Source organism: Salvelinus sp. IW2-2015, unplaced genomic scaffold (assembly GCF_002910315.2).
Source record: "Salvelinus sp. IW2-2015 unplaced genomic scaffold, ASM291031v2 Un_scaffold1377, whole genome shotgun sequence".
NCBI classification, from domain to species: domain Eukaryota; kingdom Metazoa; phylum Chordata; class Actinopteri; order Salmoniformes; family Salmonidae; genus Salvelinus; species Salvelinus sp. IW2-2015.
The window spans coordinates 77,965-90,622 of NW_019942867.1; the positions used below are offsets into that span (position 1 = coordinate 77,965).

General features: G+C 45.8%; 1 long non-coding RNA gene across 1 annotated transcript in view; it reads right to left on the reverse strand.

Annotated features, from left to right (window-relative positions):
• Positions 1-12,658, reverse strand: part of LOC112070599 (uncharacterized) — a 69,404-nt gene that overhangs the window by 27,236 nt on the left and 29,510 nt on the right. Inside the window, exon 2 of the long non-coding RNA XR_002893931.1 lies at positions 9,452-9,553. This is a non-coding gene — a long non-coding RNA (uncharacterized lncRNA). The remainder of the gene's footprint in view (positions 1-9,451; positions 9,554-12,658) is intronic.

Here is a 12,658-nt window from a genome sequence, read left to right on the forward strand (position 1 = left end):
GTAATAGGGGTTGCAACAATGGCGGCGGATAGTTTTAGAAAGAGATGGTCCAGATTGTCTAGCCCAGCTGATTTGTACAGGTCCAGGTTTTACAGCTCTTTCAGAACATCTGCTATCTGGATTTGGGTGAAGGAGAAGCTGGGGAGGCTCGGGCGAGCAGCTGCGCTCGCTTTACTTTTAAAGAACGACCAGGCATCCTCAGCTGACAGGATGAGGTCAATATCCTTCCAGGATACCCGGGCCAGGTCGATTAGAAAGGCCTGCTCGCAGAAGTGTTTTAGGGAGCGTTTGACAGTGATGAGGGGTGGTCGTTTGACCGCGGACCCATAGCGGATACAGGCAATGAGGCAGTGATCGCTGAGATCCTGATTGAAAACAGCAGAGGTGTATTTGGAGGGCARGTTGGTCAGGATAATGTCTATGAGGGTGCCCATGTTTACGGATTTAGGGTTGTACCTGGTGGGTTCCGTGATGATGTGTGTGAGATTGAGGGCATCTAGCTTAGATTGTAGGACTGCCGGGTGTTAACTTCTTATGGCTGCAGGGGCAGTATTGAGTAGCTTGGATGAAAGGTGCACAGAGGTGCCCATAGTAAACTGCCTGCTCCTCAGTCCCAGTTGCTAATTACATTTACATTTACATTTAAGTCATTTAGCAGACGCTCTTATCCCAGAGCGACACTTACAAATTGGTGCATTCACCTTATGATATCCAGTGGAACAAACCACTTTACAATAGTGCATCTAACTCTTTTAAGGGGGGGGGGGGGTTAGAAGGATTACTTTATCCTATCCTAGGTATTCCTTAAAGAGGTGGGGTTTCAGGTGTCTCCGGAAGGGTGATTGACTCCGCTGACCTGGCGTCGTGAGGGAGTTTGTCCACCATTGGGGTGCCAGAGCAGCGAACAGTTTTGACTGGGCGAGCGGGAACTGACTTCCTCAGAGGTAGGGAGGCGAGCAGGCCAGAGGTGATGAACGCAGTGCCCGTGTTGGGTATAGGCCTGATCAGAGCCTGAAGGTACGGAGTGCCGTTCCCCTCACAGCTCCGTAGGCAAGCACCATGGTCTTGTAGCGGATGCGAGCTTCAACTGGAAGCCAGTGGAGAGAGCGGAGGAGCGGGGTGACGTGAGAGAACTTGGGAAAGTTGAACACCAGACGGGCTGCGGCGTTCTGGATGAGTTGTAGGGGTTTAATGGCACAGGCAGGGAGCCCAGCCAACAGCGAGTTGCAGTAATCCAGACGGGAGATGACAAGTGCCTGGATTAGGACCTGCCCGCTTCCGCGTGAGGCAGGGCGTACTCTGCGAATGTTGTAGAGCATGAACCTACAGGAACGGGTCACCGCCTTGATGTTAGTTGAGAACGACAGGGTGTTGTCCAGGATCACGCCAAGGTTCTTAGCACTCTGGGAGGAGGACCACAATGGAGTTGTCAACCGTGATGGCGAGATCATGGAACGGGCAGTCCTCCCGGAGGGAAGAGCAGCTCCGTCTTGCCGAGGTTCAGCTTGAGGTGGTGATCCGTCATCCACACTGATATGTCTGCCAGACAGCAGAGATGCGATTCACCACCTGGTTATCAGAGGGGGAAAGGAGAAGATTAATTGTGTCGTCTGCATAGCAATGATAGGAGAGACCATGTGAGATATGACAGACCAAGTGACTTGGTGTATAGCGAGAATAGGAGAGGGCCTAGAACAGAGCCCTGGGGACACCAGTGGTGAGAGCACGTGGTGCGGAGACAGATTCTCGCCACGCCACCTGGTAGGAGCGACCGTCAGGTAGGACGCCAATCAAGCGTGGGCCGCGCCGGAGATGCCCAGCTCGAGAGGGTGGAGAGGAGATCTGATGGTTCACAGTATTAAAGGCAGCCGATAGGTCTAGAAGGATAGAAGCAGAGGGAGAGAGAGTAGCTTTAGCAGTGCGGAGCGCCTCCGTGACACGAGAAGAGCAGTCTCAGTTGAATGACTAGGCTGAAACCTGACTAGATTGGATCAAGAAGGTCATTCTGAGAGAGATAGCAGGAGAGCTGGCCAAGGACGGCACGTTCAAGAGTTTGAGAGAAAAGAAAGAAGGAACTGTCTGTAGTTGTTGACATCGGAGGACGAGTGTAGGTTTTTCAGAAGGGGTGCAACTCTCGCTCTCTTGAAGACGGAAGGGACGTAGCCAGCGGTCAAGGATGAGTTGATGAGCGAGGTGAGGTAAGGGAGAAGGTCTCCGGAAATGGTCTGGAGAAGAGAGGAGGGGATAGGGGTCAAGCGGGCAGGTTGTTGGGCGGCCGGCCGTCACAAGACGCGAGATTTCATCTGGAGAGAGAGGGGAGAAAGAGGTCAAAGCACAGGGTAGGGCAGTGTGAGCAGAACCAGCTGTGTCGTTTGACTTAGCAAACGAGGATCGGATGTCGTCGACCTTCTTTTCAAAATGGTTGACGAAGTCATCAGCAGAGAGGGAGGAGGGGCTAATATATGCATATTATTATTCGTATTGGATAGAAAACACTCTGAAGTTTCTAAAACTGTTTGAATTATGCCTGTGTATAACAGAACTCATATGGCAGGCAAAAACCTGAGAAGTTCCACTTCCTGTTTGAATTTTTTCTGAGGTGGCAGATTTACAACCAAGCTCTCATTGAAATTACAGCGAGATATTGATGAGTTTTCACTTCCTACGGCTTCCACTAGATTGTCAACAGAACATTGTCTGATGACTCTAATGTGAAGGGAGGCCGAAGGAGACAGGAATGAGTAATCACTGCCACGAGCTGACCATGCTTTCACCATGCGCCGTCACATGAGGAGGACCTCCGTTCCACCGCTCATCTGAAGTCAATCTAATTCTCCAGTTGGAACGTTATTCAAGATGTATGTTAACAACATTCTAAAGATTGATTCAGTACATCGTTTGACATGTTTCTACTGACTGTTACGGAACTTTTGGACATTTCGTCATGTTATAGTGGACGCGCTTTGTGACTTTGGAATTGTTTACCAAAGGCGCTAACCAAAGTAGCTAATAGAACATAAATAACGGACATTATCGAACAAATCAAGCATTTATTGTGGACCTGGGATTCCTAGGACTGCATTCTGATGAAGTTCATCAAAGGTAAGGAAACATTTATCATGTATTTTCTGGTTTCTGTTGACCCCAACATGGCGGCTAATTTGGCTATTGTTCTGAGCTCCGTCTCAGATTATTGCATGATTTGCTTTTTCCGTAAAGTTTTTTTGAAATCTGACACAGCGGTTGCATTAATGGAGAGGTATATCTATAATTCCATGTGTATAACTTGTATTATCATCTACATTTATGATGACTATTTCTGTTGAAACGATGTGGCTATGCAAAATCACTTGATGTTTTTGGAACTAGTGAATGTAACGCGCCAATGTAAACTCAGATTTTTTGTTATAAATATGAACTTCATCAAACAAAACATGCATGTATTGTGTAACATGAAGTCCTATGAGTGTCATTTGATGAAGATAATCAAAGGTTAGTGATTAATTTTTTCTATTTCTGCTTTTTTGTGAAAGCTATCTTTCGCTGGAAAAATGGCTGTGCTTATTGTGGTTTGGTGGTGACCTAACATAATAGTTTGTAGTGCTTTCGCTGAAAAGCATATTTGAAATCAGACACTTTGGTGGGATTAACAACAAGATTACCTTTAAAATGATATAAGACACATGTATGTTTGAGGAATTTTAATTATGAGATTTCTGTTGTTTGAATTTGGCGCCCTGCACTTTCACTGGCTGTTGTCATATCGATCCCGGTAGCGGGATGCAGCCATAAGAAGTTAAGCATATCGCAGTTTAGGTCACCAAACAGAATGAACTCTGAAGATAGATGGGGTGCGATCAATTCACATAAGGTGTCCAGGGCACAGCTGGGAGCAGAGGGGGAGTGGGGGTCGATAACAGGCGGCAACAGTGAGAGACTTATTTCTGGAGAGATTAATTATTAATTTAAAAAATTAGAAGTTCTAACTGTTTGGGCATAGACCTGGAAAGTAGGACAGAACTTTGCAGGCTCTCTCTGCAGTAGATTGCAACTCCTCCCCCTTTGGTCGTTCTATCTTGACGGAAAATGTTGTAGTTGGGTATGGAAATCTCAGAATTTTTGGTGGCCTTCCTAAGCCAGGATTCAGACACGGCATGGACATCAGGGTTGGCGGAGTGTGCTAAAGCAGTGAGTAAAACAAACTTAGGGAGGAGGCTTCTGATGTTAACATGCATGAAACCAAGGCTTTTTCGATCACAGAAGTCAACAAATGAGGGTGCCTGGGGACACGCAGGGCCTGGGTTTACCTCCACATCACCCGAGGAACAGAGGAGGAGTAGGATGAGGGTACGGCTAAAGGCTATCAAAACTGGTCATCTAGAGTGTTGGGGACAAAGAATAAAAGGAGCAGATTTCTGGGCGTGGTAGAATAGATTCAGGGCATAATGTGCAGACAGGGGTATGGTGGGGTGCGGGTACAGCGGAGGTAAGCCCAGGCACTGAGTGATGATAAGAGAGGTTGCAACTCTGGACATGCTGGTTATAATGAGTGAGGTCACCGCATGTGTGGGAGGTGGGACTAAGGAGGTATGATGAGTGGAACTAGGGGCTCCATTGTAAACTAAAACAATGATAACTAACCTAAACAGTATACAAGGCATATTGACATCTGAGAGACAAAGCGAGGCATAAAGCAATCACAGGTGTTGATTGGGAGAGCTAGCTAAGACAACAACAACAACAGGTAAAATGGCAACTAATGGGCTGAGAGGGTCAGTTAACTACACACAGAGCCTGAGTTCGCGGCTGGGGCCGACAGATAAACAAAAATAAACAGAATGGAGTAATGATTAATGGACAGTCCAGCAGGCATCAGCTATGTAGCCAAGTGATCATAGGGTCCAGGGGACAGCAATAGATGAAACAGGAGAGCCGCGGAGTAGTCGCTACTACGCTAGCACGCGGGCGACACAGCGTTTAAAGTTAGCAGGCCGGGGCTAGTAGAAGCATCTGCTCCGACGTCCGACAGAGGCCGGTTGAAGGCACAGCGGATGGAGTAATTCGTCGGCAGACCAGTCGTGGTGGTGCGGCGGGGCGCCTTGTCGACAAAGGATCCAAGCCAGATGGCCAAAGAGGTATTGTAGTAATTTAGTTTGCTAGCCGGGAGATGCGCCTGGCTCACGGCTAACTGGTGCTAGTGTCGGGGCAGGGGCGTTAGCCACTATAGCCACTCGGTAGCAGCGGTGAGGTCCAGAGCTTACGGAAAGGATCCCGTGGAGTAGTGGATTCTAGCCGTGGAGTCCGGGTGAACAACTCAGTAGGCCGGGAGGTGGGCCTGGCCTGGCTCAGGGCTAGCTTCGGTACTGGGTCACTTGGTGGCAGCTAGCTAGCTGTGAAGACCAAGAGTAATGGTCCAGGGTTTACGGCAGGAATCAGGCGTTGTAGTGGAGAAACAGTCCGATACTGGTAGGCTGGCAGGTATTATCAAGGCTAAAAAAAAGGGCTGGTATCTGTGCAGAAGGTAAAGGCAGCTAGCAATGACTAAATAGCTTGTGGCTAATTAGCTGGTTAGCTGCTAATGGCTAGGTGGTTCTGGCTATAAGGTCTAAAAAATGTTTAAAAAATAGACAGGTTACCGGAAGGTATAATTGATTTAAAATGGAAAAGAGATTGAAAATAAAATTGAAATATATACAAAAAAGGACAAAAAATACACGAGAGGACGAACAAAGCCTGTTTACGGTTATTGCTGTACTCAGACACGCAGTCCTCCTGACCATGGGAAACAGGGCACTCTGTAACGCCAATCTTATGTTCGTTCTCCCTCTCTGGACTTCCCCTCCACCTCCTCACCTTACTTGTGTCTGTGCAGTTAAGTTTCGTGAAGAGAAAGAGAGAGAAAGGGAGGATATTAAAATAAATAAAAAAGGAATGAGAGAACAGAGACCGAGAACTAGCGAGTTACATCATGAGAAGTAGAGTGAGAGATGGAAGGAGGTGAGAGAAAATACAGAGAAAGATGTGTGAGAAAGAGAGGGAGGGCTGTGACTATGTCAACGGCCATGATGGCACGAATTGTCTGACAAAATGTCCGCCGTGAGCTCCTATCCCTGAGGGCAGATGTAGGGAACGAGAGTTGTAATGTGCCTGCTGTATGAAGCGAGAGGCAGGGAGTTTAACCGCGGCTTGGGCTGCTCCGATTTGCAACTAAAAGAACAACATGATAATTGCTCATGTTGCTGCCGGCCCAATGAGTGACATCTCACTAATGCTGGACCTGGAAGGATTGTCTAATCTTGAGTGGCAGTGTGAGCATCCAATGACATGAGTATCCAATGACACGACGTAAACGGTTGGACAACGAGGGCTGAGGCGCTCTGTCAATCCAAACTGGTTTGCTGTCCACCCAGACCCACAAGAAGACAGATAACTAATAAGCACTCCAACGCCTGAGTGGGTCTCAGCAAACAGACCAGGCCTCATGCAGACAGTCTAATTGGCTATCGGAGCTAAATAAATTGTTAGTTGTAGTGAATGTACATGACAGCACAATCATGCTGGGGGAATACAGTATGTGTCAAGGGCGGCTTGTTTTGCAAATCATACAGGGGCGGGAAAATTTACTTTACCTACAAGATACGCAGGTCATAGGTGAAGATTATTTGGTTTGAAAACATTTTAAATTGAACTGCTCATGACAACAGCGAAAGGCAGAATTGTTAAGTCTAAATGAATTCATGTGCATAAAAGCAAACTGACTTGCTTCAAGACAATTAAAAACAGCAGACATTTGAGAAACAGATGCCTGTGCTTAAAATAACACACAATAGCTTAGTCACTTGATCACAGGTGGCGAGCTAACACCTTAAACACAGCGGTGCTCGAAAGTGAGACACCGCAGTGGTTCTCGACGGCCGATTTGAACTATTTTAATGTGCCAGAATGTTTTAAAGGCTTTAGGCTAATGCTAAATGCCGAGCAGATTAATAGTCCTTCTGATACTTTTCATGAACATTAGCAAAAGCATTTACTAGGTTAATAGTATAAGTAATGCAGAAGCTATCTCATCAAGGAAAGGTATATAGCAGTGGCGCTGAGTTGGACCACTTGAGCATGGGTTACAAAATCTTATGGAGCGATTTTATCCATGGAAGTGGACCCTAGGGATCTATCACACTTACCTGATTGTAAAGGTTGTTTGAGAAGTCATTATTAACCCATTTAAAAAGGCATTAGGTCAGTCTCTAAACCTTCTCATAAAACATCAGTAATGTTTTCATCCCTCCATGCCCCATCATGTCCTCTTGAGTAACAAACAGATCAAACCACAAGCAAATCATGAGAGGTTTACATCCTAATCTCATGGAATCCCAAAGAAATGGTCAAACAATTAGCTAGGCACCAGCCTGTCCGTTCATTTGACATGTCAATAAAACAAGTCACTGAAAATACACAGTGAAAGACTTTCCCAATTATTCTCTCCATTAGCCGGTATGATTATATAAAGCATAGGCCTACTACAGAACTGCCTCTAGAAATCAGAATTGTTACATTAATACATATTAATTTAAGATAGAAATACCCCAGAAACCATTCAAAACAGTCTTTGTTTTATGGATCTCCATCTACAAATGCACCACCACCATGAAAATCCAGTCCCTGTCGGTTTCTTTCACACTACCCCATTCAACCATCACGTCTTATGCGAACAGCACAGTATCTCTTACTCCCCTTAACAACAGCCACAAAAGAAATTAGTCAGTTGGCTGCCTCTCTTTAATTGCCCTTCGCCTAGCTCCTCCCTCTTCATAACAGATCAAAGGTAATAATCCTCTGCTAATCCACTGTGGTGCGCCTGCCATCGCTGTTGTTATGCTCATTATGGCCGCCTTGAATTGGCCGGGCTGGATACGCCATTCGTTGTCTCCTCCTCCTCGCCCAGCCCTTGTCCGTTCTAAAGAAAAGGGACCTTGCGACGGTCTCTCAAAACGCCAAGGTCTCCTCCAGCCACACTGGCTCAATTTCACAGCCAAACGCCAATTTCACGGCTGGGCGGCCACTGGATAATTAGATGAGCCTTGAGCGGACACGGTGATGCTCGCCTCAGCTCTGTGAGAAGAAAACAAGACTGTTCTCTAAAGAGAGGCTAGGGAGATGGCTACTGAGCTCAACACAGGGCTGGCTTTGTTTGGGTCTCACGTGTCGCTTTATTGCATTAAACGAGTACGGGATGTGTGGCAAATTCTTGGTGGAAGTTAGTCTTTCTGGATGTTGCTCCATGCAGTTTTGTGCGTTATTGGAGTCGTTTGATATCCGTGAGCAGCGAGATGTGGAGATGTTTTGATCAGTCACTTGTTGCTTCCTACCCATCAATTAGCAACATGACTGGATTTTGTTGTTCCCAAAACAATGTCACCAATCAGGACAATGAATTCTAGCTTGTGGCTATAGCAACATTGACAGGAGAGCTTTGTTAAGTACCTGCCTTGCTGCTGTTTTGAAATAACAGGTACATGTAAATGACATAGCTCATCTCTCACAAATGTACACATGCTAAGTATATGGCTGGATATACAACTGACCCATCATCTTTGACAGCTCCAGCATCAGATGTTTAGCAAATCCAATTTGTATCTTCAATTTTCCAATTGACATTGAAGTTTCTGTAGAGAATGTAACTTTTTATGAATTGAAAAGTGTTTTTAGGATTAAATGCAAAAAATAGTACATTATCTTTCACGAGGAATATAAAACTGCAACACATGTGGAACTACCATTGCCTACCTTACCTCTGCCAACAGTTCTATCTGGGGAACTTCTACCATTGCCTACCTTACCTCTGCCAACAGTTCTATCTGGGGAACTTCTACCATTGCCTACCTTACCTCTGCAACAGTTCTATCTGGGGAACTTCTACCATTGCCTACCTTACCTCAGCCAACAGTTCTATCTGGGGAACTTCTACCATTGCCTACCTTACCTCTGCCAACAGTTCTATCTGGGGAACTATTACCATTGCCTACCTTACCTCTGCCAACAGTTCTATCTGGGGAACTTCTGCCATTTCTTGGTCGTAGTTGGAACAGTGTAGAGAAAGAGAAGTTTGGACCTGAGAGAGGATGTACATTTATAGAAGTTGAACAGTTTCATCCAGACCGTATAAATGGGGCCATACCCTGCTGTTGCTTCCCTATCAAAAATGTCAAATGTGGTTTTGTAGAGTTGACAGTTTGATGGACAGTTAGGCTACTCACAATGGACCAACTTCAACCAGATATTCAGTTTCTCACAGTCATGAACACTGTCCCTGTGCTCAGACAAAACTGGCATGTTTGTAGCGACTGTCCCCGGACTTTTTCTGTGGTATACCATGACATATAAACAATAGCACATGACACGCACACATCACATGAAAAAAATTGTTTCTGGGATGTAGGCTGTGGGGACTTACCATGAGTGGGAGACAATGGCCTCACAGTGAGACGGGTGGGGCAGCGACGGGCTCAAGCCTAAGCCCTTCTCCCATCTCCCAACTGATGCACTCTGGTGTATCCTGCAAAAGGAAAACATCAGTACGTGATTCATAGTGTCAACAGTCAGCATTACATCCAACCTTTGCATAACCCGCTAACTGAATAACACAGTCTCATTTTCGATTAAAGTTTTATTCTCAGACTGCATGGCAGACAACATAGGAGTTGGGATTTTTAATTAAGACATTAGCTTCATATGAATATGGGCACAGTAACACATGGTGAAGTCAGGATGAGGACACATACCACAGACTCCTGCATTTCTTGCTGTTTGGGGTTTTAGGCTGGGTTTCTGTATAGCACTTTGAGACATCTGCTGATGTAAAAAGGGCTTTATAAATACATTTGATTGATTGACTCCTCCCCTGGAGAAGAGAGGGAGAGATTCTGCCAAGGCTGAGCCATGAAAAACATCATAAAGAAAATAAAAACTCAGATCTGTCAGAATCCTTTTTCAACATTCTGGCCCCGTTCCTGGACATCCTTTGTTATTTTTCTCTTTCTCCTCCCTCCATTTTGTGTTCATGTCATTTAAAAAAAAAAAAAAAAAAAAAAACATTCGAAGGCGCACCTTGACCCCTTACATGCTGACTACACCGCTCACGTCGCATGCGCGAGCGTTGCAAAATACATTTAGACATGCAATTATTGCACCCACACTGCTCGCGGGCGCCAACGAGAGTCTGCGTTGCCAAGGGCTAAAACAGAAGTCAGTTCTATTTCTGATGCAGATCGCGCTGCAAGTCCTGCCTCTCCCATCTCCTCATTGGTTTATAGAACCAGATACCCACGTTCCATCTCCTCATTGCTTATACCCACGTGGGTGACAAAGACGAATGGAGGTCGGTGGTGGTAATACACATTTTATGAAAGTTAGTTGCCAATCGCCATATGAAGTCCAAAGAAGACTAGAAACGATTCGGTTGACCGTTTTATGTGTGGATTAATTGTCGGAGTAGAGGACCTTGTGCATTTCAGGTAAAATAACTCAACGTTTATATCCCAGGACAAATTAGCTAGCAACAGCAAGCTTGCTAAATAGGACAATTTAGCTAGCAACTGCAAGCTAGCTAGCTAGCTAAATTTCCATAAATGTTTAATGCTTTTCGACCTGTCCGCAAATTAATATAAATTGGTTCAGAGTTTGTTTTGATATTTTAACCTGCGTATCTTAATCGTGTTTGGTGTGGGGGGACAAAATCAATTTGTGCACGATGGCGCGCGGCCGTTTTGGGTACGGTGTTACAGCGCATGGAAAGTCGCCAAATGTTCCGCACAAGAGGAGACATAAGGGGCCTTACCTCAGTTTTCTAAAAGTTAACTTACGGGCAACGCTAGGCTCCTTTGTGCATGCAACACACAAGCCCCGTACGTTATTGTGGTGTGTGATACAGATACGACTGAGCTATAGCCAAAACACCAGAGATGACAGATGAGAAGCGGAGGAGCAGCCCAGTAGACTGGAGCGAGTCAAGGGATTTCAAGTAAGCGACACCCGAACCTGCTCAACTGCAAGAAAGTTGCACATCCTCTATGATGTCATGATTTCCCCCAAGGCATCAAAGGTCCCAATCTCTTGCAGCACTGGCTTTTATGATAACAAAAGAAAGGCTGCGTTACACATGTATGGTCGAGGGGAATATAACTACATGTGGAAGACTAACACAATGCTCAGACTCAAGAGGCTTGCACAAACTGTACTGGCTGACATCTCATGTGGAATTGATGTGGTATTTTCGCATTCAGGTACTAGTCGAATTCAAACAATATTTAGCAGTGCTCTTGGCTATTAAACTGGCCAGGAGAGGCAGAGAGCAGAAGGGAGAGAGAGAAAAGAGTGAGGACAGAGCAAGAGAGAAGTGCCTTTGTTATAGCTGTTGACAGTGCAGAGTGATCCAATACTAGTCAAAGTGAAGAGATATTTCCCCCAAGAAATAAGTGACATAATAGGAGACACACAAACACACATGCACAGGTGGACACAGAGGGATATTATTCAATACCCTGAATCCACTAGGGGAATGGGGTGATTTTCCAGTTAAGTTATTTGTCTTTGGCTGGGGGAGTAAGCTTAGAGCCCCTCCACTCAGAGAAAGCATACACACTGGACTAGGGGAATTTACATCACCCACAAGTTCAGTCATCCAGCACACAGCCAGCCAGTTCAGCCATCCAAACCAGAGAATGAAAGTAAGAGAATGCATCTCAATAGTCTAAAGTAGCTTTCTGACTGAATTTAAAAAGCAGGAAAGATTAAAGGATTTAGCCTAAAAGCTATTGGAAATTTGCTTTCACCTCCACACATCAGCGCAGACAAAGGAAAGGAAGGTGCTTGGATAATTGAGTTGTATCAAGTTGAATTCTGGACAGCATACAACTGGTTGGCAGCGTAACTTCAAGTAGCCTACACCATCATCCATCCACCACCAGACAATAGCAGGGCCAGAGTTAGCCATATTACAGTGAATGCTTCAACCAATACTCACTGACAATGCATACTGATTCTTACTCGAGCCACAAAATGGCCGATGTGTTTGCGGGTTGCGATCCACGGGTCCCTATTCAGCTGAATGAGAGGGCGACAATTGCTGGGGGAGGATTGAGAAGCGATAGAGAGATCATTCACTTTGTCTGAGAGGGCAGCCCTTGACTCCTACATGCTCTGGCGGGTGTTGGCCCCGGGCGGGGAGGAGAGAATATGGGATCTGTCACACATGCAAATCCTGGCTACGAGTCGCTGGGCACTCTGAACAAAACAGACATTATGTGAAGAGCTAATAGGAAAGAGAGAGAGGGAGATTCGGGTGGCGAGAGCAAGGAGGAGTGGAGTGGAGATAAAGAAACGAGGGGAAGGTATAAAACAGGCTGCACATGAAGATGAAAGACCCAGATGAAGGGGCAGACACGCACACACCTGGAGACACAGGAAGCACACACAAACGCTATGCTCAAAGAAACCACAGAGAACGAGACAAGCCACACAGCACAATGGACAAAGTCAAAAGGAGAAAAAAATAATCTCCACCCACCCACACACACCCAAAAGACATGCTGTGAGATACAGACACACATGAATCCTGCTCAAATCCCACAGCCGCAGGGTCGCGCTGCCATAACGACAGGAT